The following is an 18,302-nucleotide window of genomic DNA, read 5'->3' as shown; positions in this document are numbered from 1 at the left end:
GGGAGGTCCAGTTACAATTGGTGAAAAAGAATGTAAACTGTGGTTCTCCTTTTTCTGTAGCCCACATCCATTCACCATTTTGTCACTTCATCATCATCATCATCATCATCATCATCATCATCAAACTAATATTTTAGGGCCCATGTAATTTACATACCATTTTCAAATGGATGTTTTCATATGATACAGCAGTTCTATCAGGTAGGCATTCACCTTCACTATAGTGCAGATGAAGAAACTGAGTCCCAGAGAGGTCAAAGAACTTGCCCAAGGTCACTCAACAAGTAAATGTAGGATTCCAGATCTTACTGACTCCCGGTCTAATGAACAAGTCTGGGATCACAGCAGATCCTAAAGGCGTGACATTTTGATTGGCATCTTCCTGAGGAAATTTTAGGGACTTGCTTTCATTTCATTAGTAACACATTTTCAAGTCATCTCCTAGGGTTGGTTGCTTCTGAAAAGATTTCCACAGATGGCTAACCCCATCTATTCCGTTTTCAATTCTTATTATCCCAATCAGAGTGACACTGCCTGACCTTGTCCCCCAATTCTGGAGACTCATCTTATAAGGCAGCTTGTAGTCTTCTGTCCCTGACTAACTTGCCTTCCAAATATAAGGTAGTGAAATGATTTTAATGATGAGTCTCGAGAATGCCCTCTGTTTCACCTTTTGTTACATGCTGTTTTCATTAATGATGCAGCTAGCCTGATACTTGGAAAAACACAATTTAAGCTCTGTAATCTCTTTCTTGCCCCACTGACCACACTGAATAATTCCCAGCTCTTCCTTTTATCGTTTCTCCTCCGATATTTAGAGACAAATATCCTTTCATTTACCAACTTTTTTCTCAGATGCACAGATTAAACCACAGTAGTGGAGGCAGGATTGATGGCAGGGAACTAATGTCCTAAAAATGCCCAATTAGTTCCTGATTATAGGAGTCATATCTTGCACTGCATGAGGTCAGGCCATATAACTTTTATAGGTGCTTAGGCTATGTTTTTTATTATTTATTGTCAGCTTATGGGGTCTTCAGGGCTGTGCTAGCCAGAGTCTGACCTCAAGGCTTGTTCCCAGAGATTCTTCTCTGTCAGCCCAACTTGCCAGAGGACTGGATGTAGAGGAAGCTGGAATGCAGGCTGGAGCCCTGTGATTTTAGGTGCATGCTACTCAGAAGTTAAGTAACAAACCAGACTAATCATTGCATTCTAATCAGGACCTCCAGGTGATGATAAATTCCCGTGTGTGTGGGGGGGGGGGATTTTTCTTCTTGTGATTCTGGCTGATGAGAAGTGCATTTTCCCCCATCTTTCCTTTTACTGAAGAAAGAATCTTGATAACACCTGATCAGGAAGCAACATGGCTACCTAAGGAAAATCCCAAGAGACTTTATCCCATTGTACTAGAACAAGCTGTGGGAACATGGAGTATTGTCAAAAGAGCCGCAGGATGGTCTAGAGAGAGGGCAATAAAAACAAGCAGGAGTTTGATTTTGGAGGCTTTTGCTGCTGGTAACAATTTGGAAATTTTTTGGAGTCATTTTGAGGAGAGCTATAGACATGATTGTGTTGCAGAAAGAAAGAAAGAAAAAGAAAAAGGAAGGAAGGAAGGAAGGAAGGAAGGAAGGAAGGAAGGAAGGAAGGAAGAAAGAAAGAAAGAAAGAAAGAAAGAAAGAAAGAAAGAAAGAAAGAAAGAAAGAAAGAAAGAAAAAGAAAAAGAAAGGTTGCAAGCAAGGGGGCTTGGGATGTGTATGAAGGAAGGCTTGCTAATGGTTTCTACATTTGGGATGGAGTAGAGCAGCATGAAGTACTTGTTGCAGACTAGATAAGAACTTGAAACATAATAGGAAGCACTTGGGGAATGTGTGTGGAGCCTCTGACACACAACACACTCATGACAGTTGTCATCCTGGAGCACCTACTATGAGTCAAACACTCCATTAGGAGCTTTATACCCATGATCTCATTATAACCACCAATCAGGTTGGCACTATTGTCATGACCATTTTACATATAAAGAAAATGTGGCTTAGAGAGGTAAGTGATTTTTTTCAAGATCATATACAGCAAGCAAGAAGTTAAGAAGATTCCAACTCAATTCTGACTCTGTAGTCTACTCTGCTACTCTTCTAGGAAGGTTTTCACACCATACCAAAGATCATTGGTTATCTTCCTCTTCTGGACTCTGAAACAGTAGAGTAGCTGTGGGCTGGCCTCAGTACAGGTTTTTCTAGCTCTTTAATACCTGGGCAGAGACCAAGAACACCATGGCCTGGTTTCATACAGCTTTGCCTTCAGGAGATTTAAGCTTTCTGTCAGAAATCCTGGATCACTGGTCCTCACCAAAGACAAAAATGGGTGAGAATCAGAGATTTTCTAAAATTCTGCCACTTGCTGGCTTTTATTCCCAGAATAATGTAAATCGAAGATGAAAATAAATGTCAGAAATGCTGACATAATAGGGGATATTATCTCAAAGCATTAAGTTGCTTGGTAAAATGTTCTGATTGGCTGAATAGGCTTACTTTAAAATCTATACCACTCATTCTCCTGATCCCATCTGGGACACCAGTGACAACTGCCCAGGCAGAAGGAGCTTGCGAAGGCCCTGTGTTCATGGAAGCTAAACAGACTGCTTTCAAGTGCTCTTCACAAAGCACATAGCCAACCTGGAAGCCATGATCATGGAAGCACTTTTACTATTTCAGATGTTCTTTCTCTGCTCACCCATTCATAAACTACTTCTGTTGGTTGCAGCAATTCTGTTCACAAATTGGTCAACTATTGTGTTAGATTATATCCAATTAAAAATGAGAAAATCTTTATAAACAACTGTGGATCAAAGTTTCCTGTGGCTTCATAGGGGTTTGTGTGGAACTGAAATGATAGGCTCTTTCATTAATTAGAAAATCTTCCACTCTCATTTTACGGCTCTTCTAATTCACTCAACAGGCTTTTATCAAGGACCTACTATGTATCTGGACCTGTAGTCAGCACTGGAGACACAAAGATAAATAAGACAATATTTCTGTCTCCAAGGACTCACAGTCTAATTAGATGAGGTGAACACATACCCAGGCAAATGTAATAAAGACGTTACAGGTGATGTTAAAATAATGCAAGAACCAAACTAAAATAGCTCCTATGTCTAACACATGAAAATTTGAGCAACAAAATAAATTGCAATAGTATTAGATTATAACCCAAAGTATAAAACAAATACCCATAAGACCACATGGATATAAACAAGTGTTTAAATAAATAGATGGGGAGAAGGGACAAATCTTCCTTACAGAAGAACTCCAATTACAAATGTGGAAGGAATGGGAGAGAGATGATTGCTATTAGAACACTCTGGTGATTGTGCTGCAGGCAAGATATAATGGATGCTAATGTTAATATAGGCAAAACAGGGTATCTACATAGCCTCAAAGTATTCCCTCAGATATTTAATAATTACCCTGGTGGTTTTAACAAATGTCTACAAATTATTTGATGCTCTTTCCCCCAGGAAGAGTAACTTCTTTCCTCCCTTCTTGAGTGTGGGCTGGACTTAGTGACTCACTTCTTATGAATAGAATATAGAAAGGGAAAGATAATAACTTTACAGTGGAGGAACATGACATTGTGAAAAATATCTGACCAGTACTCTTCAGAAGTGTCAAGGTTATAAAAAACAAGGAACTGTCATACATTGGAGGAAGCTAAGCAAACATGACAGCAAAATGTAATGTGGGATCTTGGATTGGATCTTGGAACCGAAAAAGAACATGGATGAAAAAACTGGTGAAATCTGAATAAGTTTTGTAGTTGAGTTAGTAGTATCATAACAAGGTAGATTTTTTAGTTTTGATGAATGTACAGTGACATTGTAAGATGTTGACATCAGAAAAAGCTGAGTGAAGGGTTTATGGAAACTATCCTTGCAACTCTTCTGTAAACATAAAAGCATTTCAAAATAAAAAGTTTTAAAACATCAAAGGTGCGTGAAAATAAAGGCAGTCTTCGAGTATTGCTGGAGGGTTTTCCACAGGAGGTAGGACTTGCATTTTGAAAGAAAAGTAGATGTTTTCTAGGTAGACAAAAAAAAGGGAGGCCACTCCAGAGAGGACACTCTAGATACAGTGAGTCCCTTGGGGAAGCTGTAGAGGAATAAATTAGCTAACTAGTTTTGGAGAAATGAACTAGCTGCAGGATTTGGAATTTACATTTCTTAGAGACACATTGTCCTAGATTTCCAACTCTAACTGAAAGTGTTCTCTCTTCCAAGATCAGACTGCATGGAGGCATGTATGTTGAACTTCTTGGCTAGTTTCATTTTCTCTTCTGGGTGTTTTCTTCCTCTACCTGTGTTTGCTCCCTGATAGCGAGCTGTCATTCTGGGAAGCACAGATACTGTACATAGGTGAGAAATTAAAATGGAAAGAGCTAGTGATGAAGCATTATTTATAATTTGAATTAGTGTCTGTTGAATGTAATAGCCAAGTTGTTAAGCCCGCTCCTAATGCCTTCAAACAATTGTGAAAAGCTCCTCAATTATAATGGTGTGTTTGTTAGACTGATGTTGCAAGGACAGCAATGGGGTTGGAGATACAGTGGGGGAAGATACATGACAAGAATAAAGCCTAAAGCAAATTAAATGTTCCAGGATATCCCATCCTTTTGGCCTACTCCCCTTAGCCCCCCACCTCCCACCCCGCCCCCTGTTTTTTTTTTCCCTAGCATATCTAATGAGTTGTTGGCAGGGAACATAAATGTCAGCTAAAGAACAGAACCATATTCTCTAGGAGTTGAGAGAGTAGAACATTTATTTCCGGAGGCTCAAATGGGAAATAAAACAGTCTCCTGATATGCTAAGTGACAGAGTAAGATCAGAGATGGTACCCTCTCCTGTTACCCCCACGTGCCTTCTGAAGCAGGGTGACCATGCATCATTCCAAGGAGATTTTAGGCACCATTGTTGAAGGATAGCTTATGCCCTACTCTGTTTGAAGAACTACAAATGGACAAAAACATGAGTATGGCAGTGCACAGGAAAGCAATTTTAAGGCTCTAGGCCTTAGGGTGAAAATAGAGGAACCAGGGGTTCCATGGTCCTGACTTACCTCTATGACACTACCTTCTCTCATCTAACTAGGTCAGGGCTCCTGTCTTCTGAAGATCATCAGCAGCACAGAGAACCCAGAGCTAGAGGCTGAACTAGAGACATGCCATTCCAACAGGAGAATCCAATGTTAGGGAGGCACAGTGAAGTGCTAGAAAAAGAAGACAAAGCTATTGGAAGTGGGTATGAGGTCTAGGTAGGCCCCAAAGAAGGCTGACTTCATCCTTCTTCTACTGGTTACTCCTATTCCCATCCTACCACGGTGCTGTATCCCAGGAGACCTTTTGTCAATAACACTTGTTTCTGCCAAGTAACTCTCCTTTCAGAGTAGAAATGACTGGATCTGCATGCTTGTGGGGTGGTGGAGAGGGACAGGTGTTGAATTTGACACATTTAGGCAAGATTTATTTAGGGTGATCATGAAGGGCCTCTTAGAAGAGGTGACATTGGTGTGCGGACCAAAAGCATTAGGGTACTATTTGGCAGAAGAGCTTTCTAGACTGCAGAAGAGCAAGTACAAAGACCTAAAGACAGAAGTATCCCTGGCACATCTGTGAAGCAGCAGGGAGGCCACTGAGGCTAGAGGCAGAGGTAGTAAGGGCAGAATGGCATAAGATCAGAGAACTAGCCAGGGGATAGAGCCTTTGTCACTTCTGGCTCCATTTTTGGGGGTCATTATTAGGACTTTAGCTTTTACTCAGAGTGAAATGGGGAGCCATGAGAGGGTTTTGAGCAGAGGAGAAGGGCCTTATTTACATTTTAAAAGGATCCACTGGCTTCTGTATGAATAAAATATAGAACAGCTTAGGAGGGTACTGTGGGAGCCCACTTGACATCACATAAGTCAAATAATTTGCCAGGACTCTGGAGACAATGGGACTGGTTTGGAATCTACTGCAAAAAAATCCATATTCGATTATTTTAATCTAAAAATCTCCAAGAGATTCAGGAAATTGTTTTTGGTACTAGTGTGTGCAGCTCTGTTGTGTCATTCTAGATTGCATCCAGAGTGAATCCAGGGAGGAGGGCAGACAATCATTAGATCATAGGAACATAGGAGGAATTTACAAGTGTACTTCCCTCTTTTTTTAAAATATATTGTATTTATTTATTTATTTATTTATTTATTTATTTATTTATTTGAGAGAGAGCGCGCACCCTCGCTGGGCTTGACTCCACGGCTCTGAGATCAAGACCTGAGCCAAAATCAAGAGTCAGATGACTAATAAACCGAGTCACCTGGGTGCCCCAAAGTTTACTTTCCTGATGAGGAACTAGAACCTCATAGGATCTCGAAGTCAACATGTGTAAAATGAACCGTCATCATTTCCCCCAAACTTCTTCCTCCTTTTCTTTTCATCTCAGTAAATTAAATCACTATCTACCGGGAGCCCCAACCAGTAAACTGGGTGTCAACTTAGACTCTTTTTACCTCCCTAACATATTAAATCCATGACTAATTCTTGGGACTTCTACCTCCAAATTATCTCTAGATTACAATCACTTATTTCTATCTTCAATATCAACCCCTTAGTCCAGGTGGCCACCATCTAGTACTTGAACCACAGTAACTGTCTCCTCTCTGGTCTTCTTGTTGCTAGTTCTCCATTCTCTGCCCTCCCCAATTAAGTTTCCACATCACAGTCAAAAGAATTTTTCTAAAATGAAAATCCAGTCCTTCCATGGCTCTTCACTGCCCTCAGAGTAAAGTCTTCAGTTTTTGGCTTGACTTATAAGATCCTTAGGGATTTGTACCCTATTTGCCTTTTTTGTCTCAACTCTTAGAAAACCTCCCCCTCCACATGAGTTCTGCTCCCTATGGTTCTGCTCCCTCAACCATGTTTTAGCAACTGTGATGGTTAATTTTATGTGTCAATTTGGGTAGGCTATGGTATACAGCTATTTGGGCAAACATTATTCTATATTTTTCTGTGAAGGTATTTTTTAGATTAGATTAAAATTTCTATCAGTAGACTTTGAGTAAAGCAGATTACCCTCTGTAGCTGGGTGGTCCTTGATAGAGAAGACTGAACATTCCCTGAACAAGAAATGGTGCCAGCAGATTGCTCTCAGACTTGAACTGCAACACCAACTCTTCCCTGGGTCTCCAGTATACTGATGTACCCTGAAGATTTGAATTGCTAGCCTCTAAAACTGCATGAGGCAGTTCCTTAAAAATTCTCTCTCGTTCCCCATTCACACATGCACGCATGCACACACACACTGTATTAATTCTGTTTTTCTGAAGAATCCTCACAATACTCACTAATACAGCAACCCAAACATGCTTTGTTATTAGACTTTGCGCTTCCTTTTCTGGCTACCAGGAGTGCTATTTCTTCCCCCTCACCCATGTTTCCATCGACTTAGTAACTTGTACTACAGGATTATGATATTTTACCTCCTCTGTGACATTTTTCTTCATTCTCCCCTCACTACAGACTTTGAGATAGGTGCTCACACTACTTGTACTTCCAGAGCACTCTAGGCTTACCCCACCAAGGCTCTCATCATACTCCATTGTTCTAATAGGCTTGTTTGCCTTTCCCACTAAATTGTGAGACCCACAAAGGCAGGAACTTTGTCTTACAGTACCCCAACAGCTAAGGTAGAGCCTGGCACATAGTAGATACTGAGGACTATTTGTTGAATCCATTAATCTATTTCATAATTATTTGTGGTATACCTATTGTGATAGTTAATTTCATGTATCAACTTGAGTGGGGCATGGGATGCCCAGATATTTGGTCAAACATTATTCTGGGTGTGTCTGTAAGAGTATTTATGGATGGGATTAACGTTTGAATGAGTAAACTGAGTAAGGCAGATTGCCCTCCATAATGTGGGTAGGCCTTATTTAATTAGTTGAAACTAGAACAAAAAAACTCTGACCCTCTCATGAGTAAAAGGGAACTCCTCCTGCCTCACTGCAGAGCTGGGACATCAGTCTTTTTTTTTGCCTTTGGACTTGAACTGAAACATTAATTCTTCTTGGGTCTTGAGCCATAGGTTTTTGGACTGGAACTTACACCATCAGCTCTCCTTGTTCTTGGGCTTTCAGACTTGGACAGGAGCGGTATCATCCTCCTGGGTCTCCACCTTGCCGACTGCACATCTTGAGACTTGTCAGCCTCCATAATTGTGTAAGCTGATTTCTTATAATAAATCTCCTCTCCCTCTCTCTCTCTCTCTCTCTCTCTCTCTCTCTCTCTCTCTCTCTCACACACACACACACACACAAATATATATTTCGGATAAATCTTTTATATGTATATATGTATATACACACATATATAAATAATAAAATACATAAAATTTCCTGTTGGTTCTTTTTATCTAGAGAACCCTAGCTAATATACCTACTAAATGCCATGGCTTGTGCCAGATCCTCTGGAGATTAAGATGACTTAGACTATGTGTGTAAGTATAAGGTATTTTTACTGTTATTAATATCATCATCATCTGGATGAGTTACAACTCTTGTGTCAAAGAGCTTTCAACTTAGAAGGTGATACAGACTGTTGCACCATCCAGCTATTGCCCTATTGGCCATCCAGCTCTGTGCACTTGTTAAGTTTCATCTTGCTTTTACAAGAAGGAAGATACTTACATTAAGACAACAAGCCGAAGGAGAGAAAATGGCGTCCACGGATTACAGTACCTACAGCCAAGCTGCAGCCCAGCAGGGCTACAGTGCATACACTGCCCAACCAACTCAAGGATATGCACAGACCACCCAGGCATATGGGCAGCAGAGTTATGGAACCTATGGACAGCCCACTGATGTCAGCTATACCCAGGCTCAGACCACTGCGACCTATGGGCAGACCGCCTATGCAACTTCTTATGGACAGCCTCCCGCTGGTTATACTACTCCAACTGCCCCCCAGGCATACAGTCAGCCTGTCCAGGGGTACGGCACTGGTGCTTATGATACCACCACTGCTACGGTCACTACCACCCAGGCCTCCTATGCAGCTCAGTCTGCATATGGCACTCAACCTGCTTACCCAGCCTACGGGCAGCAGCCAGCAGCCACCACACCTGCAAGACCACAGGATGGTAACAAATCCGCTGAGACTAGTCAACGTCAGTCTAGCACAGGGGGTTACAACCAGCCCAGCCTGGGATATGGACAGAATAACTACAGTTATCCCCAGGTACCTGGGAGCTACCCCATGCAGCCAGTCACAGCACCACCATCTTATCCTCCTACCAGCTACTCCTCTACACAGCCGACTAGTTATGATCAGAGCAGTTACTCTCAGCAGAACACCTATGGGCAGCCTAGCAGCTATGGACAGCAGAGTAGCTATGGTCAACAAAGCAGCTATGGGCAGCAGCCGCCCACTAGTTATCCCCCCCAAACTGGATCCTACAGCCAGGCTCCAAGTCAATATAGCCAACAGAGCAGCAGCTACGGGCAGCAGAGTTCATTCCGACAGGACCACCCCAGTAGCATGGGTGTTTATGGGCAGGAGTCTGGAGGATTTTCCGGACCAGGAGAGAACCGGAGCATGAGAGGCCCTGATAACCGGGGCAGGGGAAGAGGGGGATTTGTTCGTGGAGGCATGAGCAGAGGTGGGCGGGGAGGAGGACACGGTGGAATGGGCCCTGGAGAGCGAGGTGGCTTCAATAAGCCTGGTGGACCCATGGATGAAGGACCAGATCTTGATCTAGGCCCACCTGTAGATCCAGATGAAAACTCTGACAACAGTGCAATTTATGTGCAAGGCTTGAATGACAATGTCTCTAGATGATCTGGCTGACTTCTTTAAGCAGTGTGGAGTTGTTAAGATGAACAAGAGAACCGGACAACCCATGATCCATATCTACTTGGACAAGGAAACAGGAAAGCCCAAAGGTGATGCTACAGTATCCTATGAAGACCCACCAACTGTCAAGGCTGCTGTGGAGTGGTTTGATGGGAAAGATTTTCAAGGAAGCAAACTTAAGGTTTCTCTTGCTCGGAAGAAACCTCCAATGAATAGCATGCAGGGTGGTATGCCTCCCCGTGAGGGCAGAGGGATGCCACTGCCACTCCGTGGAGGTCCAGGGGGCCCAGGAGGTCCTGGGGGTCCCATGGGTCGCATGGGAGGCTGTGGAGGAGACAGAGGTGGCTTTCCCCCAAGAGGACCCCGGGGTTCCCGAGGGAACCCATCTGGAGGAGGAAACGTCCAGCACCGAGCTGGGGACTGGCAGTGCCCCAATCCGGGGTGTGGAAACCAGAGCTTCGCCTGGAGAACAGAATGCAACCAGTGTAAGGCCCCGAAGCCTGAAGGCTTCCGTCCACCACCCTTCCCGCCCCCGAGCGGTGACCGTGGCAGAGGCGGCCCTGGTGGCATGCGGGGAGGAAGAGGTGGCCTCATGGACCGCGGTGGTCCCCGTGGGATGTTCAGAGGTGGCCGTGGTGGAGACAGAGGGGGCTTCCGTGGTGGCCGGGGCATGGACCCAGGTGGCTTTGGTGGAGGAAGACGAGCTGGTCCTGGTGGGCCCCCTGGACCTTTGATGGAACAGATGGGAGGAAGAAGAGGCGGGCGTGGAGGACCTGGATAAATGGATAAAGGCGAGCACCGTCAGGAGCACAGAGACGGGCCCTACTAGACGCAGAGACCCCACAGAGCTGCATTGACTACCAGATTTATTTTTTAAACCAGAAAATGTTTTAAATTTATAATTCCATATTTATAATGTTGGCCACAACATTATGATTATTCCTTGTCTGTACTTTAGTATTTTTCACCATTTATGAAGAAACATTAAAACAAGTTAAATGGTAGTGTGCCGAGTTTTTTTTTTCCTTCTTTTAAAGATGGTTGTTTAACTAAAGACTAAACAATGGGAACCCCTTGTGAGCATGCTCAGTATCATTGTGGAGAACCAAGAGGGCTTCTAACTGTAACAATGTTCATGGTTGTGATTTTTTTTTAATAAAATTCCAAATGTTTATAAAAAAAAAAAAAAGACAACAAGCCAAGAGCTGTTTTTTGAATGGTATGGAAGGGTTATAGCATGTTGTTATCCATCCACTCTTCTCAGACCCTCTTGTCATTCACCATGCTTTAAGGTATCTAGGCAGGGCTAAGCGGTCTGGGTCATGAACAGTTAAAAGTCAGCTGATTCAGTCATAAATACAGTCTGCTTAGGCCTTAAGGCCATTCTCACATATTGTTTCAGGACAGAGCAAAATGAAATTTGCATAGAATGCTATGGCTTGGCATAGGCTTTGAAATGGTCTTTGGGATTTTTAGAAAATTGAAAGAGGCATATGGATTTGCAGAGGCTGCTTTACTAGTAGAACTGTCATTGTTGGAGCACATTATGGAAATCAAGGCTTAGCTTTTGACTATCAGTGACCCAAATCATCTCTTGACATAGTCCCGTGATACCAGCTGATAGACCACTAAAGATTTGACTCTAGGATGTTAACTACTAAGTCCTTAGAACACAGAAAGGGAAAATGGGAGGAGAAATGGCATAAAGGATGGTAGCAGATTGTATTTTCCAAGATATTCCAGCATCAATATATTTATCCCATTTGACATGATCTTTGTATAATGTGACTGACATTCTTCCCACTAGGAAAGCTTCTTTCTCAAGTATGGATGGGGGTTTGTCACTTCCATGTCCAACAGACTTTGGGAGAAGTGATGATATGTGACTTCCTTGGTGAGATTATAAAAACAATATAATTTTTTATTCTTTGTCTCTGCTATTCCTCTTTCTGCCTATGTGTCTCCCTACCTCTGCCTGCCCGTCTGTCTCTCTGGAGTGCAGCCACCATGTTGTGAGGAAACCCAGGCTAGCTAGTTGTATTCTGGTTGAGCATACCAGCTTGGCCATCAAATTAGTCAGCATCAACCACCAGCCCTGTGAGTGAGTGAGCCAGGCCTCAGATAATTCTAGTCATCAGTCTTCCAGCTGAGGCTCCAGGTGTTGTGGAGCAGAGATAAGTTATTCTCACCGTACCCTATCTAAATTCTTGACCCACAGAAACCATGAGAGATAATACATGATTATTTGTTGTTTTAAGTCACTAAGGTTTGGAGTAATTTGTTTATGCAATGCTAAACAACACAGGAGCCAAAAGCACAGATGCTGGAATGAATGCCAGAGAAATGGTGCCTCCTCCAATTCAGTCAGTTTCATTAGTCTAATGGGACTGACACTTAGTATTTTTTTTTTTTTTGGTCGAAGACATTGTCTTAACTAATGAACTCTACATAACAATAGGATTTCTGTATGATGATTCCTGAAAGTTTGTACAGTAATTTTCAGCTATTGTATCTCTCAGACTAGTTTAACAGTGAGACTACAATAGGCAAGGTATCTGTGGAGGCCAGCCGATATGAATGACTAGCGCTGGCCTTGGACCCTGGGACTCTGGGTTCTCATGTCATATCTGAGCCTATGTACATGACTACAGCCAAGTTTCCTAGCTTTTCTGATCCTAGGTGTATTCAATTATGAAAAGGAAATAAGGCCATTTGCTCTGTCTTCTTTAGAAAGTTTGTATGAAAATCAAAAGCAACAATAAGTGAATATACTAAAAGACCATGAAACACTATGTCTGGTAGTTTTTCTTATATAAATTAATTTAATTTTTATATACCTTGGAACTTATGCAAATTTAATGAGGGGAAAGATAAATGCCACCCAATACATTTTATTTTTTTAGTATGATACATTTTAAAATACTGAATAGTTAGGTTCTTCAACACTTGCAGTAATATTTGGAAAGTCCTATCTATATCCATCCTAAATATAATATCTTTCCATGTCTATGACCCTTTTGGTCAGTGCTAGCCCTTAGGACTTCTTTGTGTGAATTAGAACACAATGCCTCTTTATCCAGAAGGGTAAAATCTCTTCCCAAGGCACTGTGACTAGAACACAGGCTAGATTTCAGCTCCCATGGGCCCCCTTAGCAAGGCACCGTTGTGCAGTAAACAACCTGAACAACTATATTCAGCCACCCTTACTGTCCTCACTCAAGTCCATGAGATCACACCTAGATTATGACAATAGTTCTTCAGTATACTATCTGATCCTGCCTCTGCTTGTACTCCCCCTCAACTCACCAAACACATTTCTGCCAGAATATAAATCTGGCCATAGTATTCTCATGCCTGAAATCCTGTGATGGCTCTCCATTTCCTAGAGAATAAATTCCTGATTCCTTGGCTTAACACAAAGGGTCCAAGAGCTAAGCCCTATCCCCTAGACTTGTCTCTGTGCTTCACACTCCAAGCTCCTCATCAAAATGTATAGTTCTCCACGTGCTTCCTGCTGTTTTATGCTTCTCAGCCTTTGTCCCTACTGATTCCTCTGCAAAGACTGCCTCATAGGCTCACACCTCTTCTTTCCCTTTACTAAATCCTGTTCATCTTTAAGGTTCAATTTGGTGTTACCTCCCCTGGAAATATTCCCCTTGACAAGTCAGCTTGTGCTAAGGATGGCATGAGGATAGGGTGTCCTTCCACTGTGTTCCCTTAGCCCCCAGTGCAAAGCTCTAGCTCTCTACCACTGTGATAGAACTGACCACATGGATTGTCAATGTTCTACTTATGTCTCTCTCTTCTCTACTAAAAAGATCAGTGAAACAAGAGTGGTTTCTTATTGAATATTTAATCCCAGCAACTAGCAGAGTGCTTGGCACGTATTTGGGGCCCAAGAAATATGTATTGAATACATGAATGAATGAAGAATCATAGAACGTTAGCACCAAATGGGATTTAATAAATTATCTGTTCCACTTTCTTTATGAAATCTGGAAGAAAACTCAGGCTCAGAGAGGGTAGATAGCTGATGAAAGTCACAGAGCTAGTTAAAAGTCAAACCAGGCTCAGGATCAAAACTCCTTTCCTCCCTATCTTTCCATTTTCTTACACTAGCCCTAGATTGATTATCTCTTAAATATATGACCAAATAGACAGGTACTATTCTTGAAAGAATCTTCAATTTCTAAATCTCTGTTCAAATGCTTTTCTCCCCTATTTTCTGGCAAATACCATCTGTCAACTGGTATTTTATGTGAATGGAATAACAGAAGGTTTGTGCTCTTCAAAAAGTGTTAGAAGTTAATACTTCCCGCTGTGATCCATATTTGGTTTCTTAAAGAGAAAAGGTCTTTTTAAGCACAAATAAGGAAAAATAAACTGGAAGCTTAACTAATTCTTTTACAAACTGATTGAGTTCGAGGTTGCTTTGATCATCATGAAAACTTTTTGGAAGTGTGACATGTTCTTTTTTTTTCTTACATAGCTTTATCCCCCCAAAATTTTAGAACAAGAGATTAATAACATTATTAGACTGGAGTCAATTGAAGAAGCTACAAGGGAGAAATGGATGGTGTACACACCATCTACATACACTGAAAAATGGTTAAAATAACAAGGCAAACAACAGATGAGGAAAAGTTATCAGTAAGTATGACAAAGGGTTAATATCTATATAAGCTAAGAAGTTCATACAAGAAAGACATTAAAACACTCAGTAGGTAAGTGGACAATGGAAGTAAACAATTTATAAAAGGAAGTGCTATTAGTAAACAAGCATACAGGAAAATATTTGAACCCTCTAGCATCAAAGAAATAAAAATGAAAACACTAATGAGGTGCTTTTTGTAGCCATTAAATTATTCAAAACCAAAATGTTATTGACTATCCCTGATGTTTGTAATGTTGTGGTAAAATTGGCACATGCCTGTATCACTGGTGGCAGTGTAGATTGGAATAAACATTTTGGGTTTGGATGTGTATAGCCTTTGGCATGGTAATCCTACTTCTGAGAATTCAACTTCAGGAGACAATCCAAAAGAAGAAAATATACTGTCATCATAAAAATGTCTATTTAAGTATTATCTAGGGTAGAAAAATAAGAAACCACCTAAATATTTAATAAAGGTAAATAATCTGGTGAAGCAGTAATTACCTAAGTGATGATACATTTATGCAATTATGATTTGGAAGACAATGTAAATGACAGAAAATGTTTATGACATAAGTGGAAAAAGTATAATGTAAGAATATAACTATAGTACAAACATAGTTATGACAAATGTTTTGTCAGTGTGGATCTTATTCCCCTGTCCTTATGTTCCCATGAGAGATCTTTTGCTCTACTCCCCAGGAGGAAGTAGTATCAGAAAAACATTTTTTTTAAAGGTAGTTTTTTTAAAAATTTTTTTTATTTATTTATGATAGAGAGAGAGGCAGAGACACAGGCAGAGGGAGAAACAGGCTCCATGCACCGGGAGCCTGACGTGGGATTCGATCCCGGGTCTCCAGGATCGCGCCCTGGGCCAAAGGCAGGCGCCAAACCGCTGCGCCACCCAGGGATCCCCAGAAAAACATTTTAAGGTATTCTCTTCATCTCTTTTTTTCTCTTCTAGGGAGGAAAAACTATGTATATGATTAACAAGGTAAGGGGAGGATCACTGGATACATGCATACATATGTTTCTTACTTGCTCTCTTTGGGGGCACTTGCTCTTTCCTCTAACACTGCTTCCATATGTGGAAAAGACTGCTGGCTCAGGGTTCAGAACCTAGCTTCTCCAGGTAAGAGTAGAAGTCTTTCTTCTTTGACTCCTGCCCATCCAAGATATATGTCAAGCCATGGCCTTCTGTGTGGCTAACTAGGTAATGCTTGGTCTAAAGACCCAACTCTCATTTAAGTCCCATGATATAGACCTGAAAGGAAGTGATATGGAACCTCTATTTTGGCAACCAGTTCAAACCACTTCTTCCAATCTACCTTTACCACCTATAGACAAATACATCAATTTTGCCTGGTTCCTGTGTCTATTTCTCAGCTGTTTTCAGAAAGAAAAAAAAAAAAGCCTGAGTAATGAGCTCCTCCAACCCCAAAACGGTTGCCTTGTAGGCCTAGAAGGGAATCTAGCAAAATGAAACCCATTTGATTTATTGGAGAGATAAGTATGGTTGTAAATTCTTTCCCTTTCTTTCATTTGGTTTTACATTAATCTTGTTTGAGATATGAATAGCTCCAAACTCCAGGCAGGTAGTAACAACTTCTCCTGGACTTAGTCCAGGTAGTGCTTTGTGTCTGGCATACACCCAGAAACCACTTTTCTAAGGTTTCTGCAAGCTTCATGGGGGCATGGATGATCTTATATTTCCCAGATGTAGCACTCAAGATCATTCTTTGGTACAAGACTGGGAATCACACACAAGCAAGAGCAATAAGCTCTCTTTCCAAATATTTTAAAAGCAAACCTGAGACAATAAAACTGATGTCGAAACTGACTGGCAATGGAGAAAAAGAGCATATTTAAGGGCCGATGAAGTCCTGGTTCCAGTCATTGCTGACAACAAGCTATGCTCCTTCTTCTTTTATACTTGGTAACCTCAACAGATGAATTCTCACTTTTGCATAAACTGGCTTGAGTCAGAATACTGACTACTGCAGATGATACCTGCATCTGTGAAACTGTGTCCCATCAAGGGGTGCTTTTGTGGCAGTAATGAAGCTGCCTTGATCACCATCCCAGGTGTCTTTAAGAAAGTTGTACCAAATTACATCATTAAACTTAATTTCTGTCAGAGAAAGACTATTCTGCATATAATCCATAAGAAGAAGTCATATTTTAAATAATCTCAAGACCAAGTGTTTTTTTTTTAGAAGATTAAATCAAAATTTTTCAAAATCACTTACGATTGCATTTCATCAACTCTGTTAGAATCACAGCAGGTATGAATGAGTAGCAAATTCATGAATTGTGCATTAGTTTATATCTTTTCCCCAAGGCTAATTGTTTGCTTTATTTTTTCTTCTATTAGGGCTGTCAGCACAGTGATATATGGTAAGCCTTGCATCTTGATGAGAAACAAAAAGAAAATTTTGAATGTGGGTATAATTATACAATGCCATAGAGTTTGTTTCTTTTTCCTCCCCACCAGCTCTCATCAAGGCAAGAGTTTTGGGAAATTAACACAATCAGCTTTGGGAATAAATATGTCAACAAACAGAGTTTATGTGTCTGCCGACTGCTCTCCTCATGAAGAACATTATCCAGAGTTGATCTTTAACTATTGGGTGGCACAAAGGTTGTGATGTGTGTGTATGGAGGGGGGCTGTTTTCCAAGCTGAGAGCTCCCTTTTTTAATATAAATGGCTGCGTGTGATGATTATAGACTCTGCATCTGGAGACAGGATCCCTTTCTCTCCTTTGCACATTGGGGATTCTTAGCTTGTACCAAGCCCACAGGATAAATCCTTGAGATGGTGGTCAATATTTACTTTGCCTGAGGTCAAATTCTGTTTCTCTTTTACTGTAAGTAACATTTTAGAATACAGAGAATATTGGCGACGCCCAGGACCTCCAGAACTAATTAATACTGTCCACTACATATTGACTTAAACTCCTCCTCTGTCTCCATTTTGTAAATGAATGGGATCAGGTTCTAAATAAGTCCTTGGACACCATGGAACGAAAAAAAAAATGAGGGACACCTGGGTGGCTCAGCGGTTAAGTGTCTGCCTTCGGCTCAGGGCGTGATCCACATTGGGCTCCCTGCATGGAGCCTGCTTCTCCCTCTGCCTATGTCTCTGCCTCTCTCTGTGTGTGTCTCATGAATAAATAAATAAAATCTTAAAAAAAAAAAAGAAAAAATGACATCACATAGCTATCCCTCAAGGTCTTTTTGAAAGTTTCATTTCAATACAAGTTTTATTTCTCTTTTCTTTCCATGACTGTCTCATTTTTAAAAAAGACATTATATTATTATTTGTTTAGTTTTCTAATCTGATGCTCCTCTTTCCATAACTATGACACTGACCTCAAGCCGCTCTCCAGAAATTTGACTCATTCTGCTTTATGTTTCTCCCAGATATTATGCATCTATTGAAGACAGAAAAGAAAGTGTAATCTCTCTGGGTAGTATAAGTATCAAGATATATATATATATATATATATATATATATATATATATATATATATATACTGATGGGAAAATTTATTGACATCTTCTTAGATTCTGGCTGTTAGTGAACAAAGACATCTATGGTGCCAATAAGTATGTGGCAAAGGTTTGGATTTCATATCAGGGGGTCCCTGACTCAGTCAAGACTGTCATGTGCTTAAAATACAGATGAAGGTGGTCAACAAAAAATATTAATAAACCTTCTTAAAGGGTGAATGCATAGAAATGTGTAAAGTGAATTTGCTAGTT

The 18,302-nt window shown here is 41.0% G+C and overlaps 1 pseudogene; it reads left to right on the top strand.

Annotated features, from left to right (window-relative positions):
• The first annotated feature begins 8,739 nt into the window (after positions 1-8,739).
• LOC121483106 lies at positions 8,740-11,030 on the top strand (annotated as a pseudogene).
• Positions 11,031-18,302: the final 7,272 nt, after the last annotated feature.

Source organism: Vulpes lagopus, chromosome X (assembly GCF_018345385.1).
Source record: "Vulpes lagopus strain Blue_001 chromosome X, ASM1834538v1, whole genome shotgun sequence".
Lineage (NCBI taxonomy): Eukaryota > Metazoa > Chordata > Mammalia > Carnivora > Canidae > Vulpes > Vulpes lagopus.
This window is presented reverse-complemented; position numbering and strand designations above follow the sequence as displayed.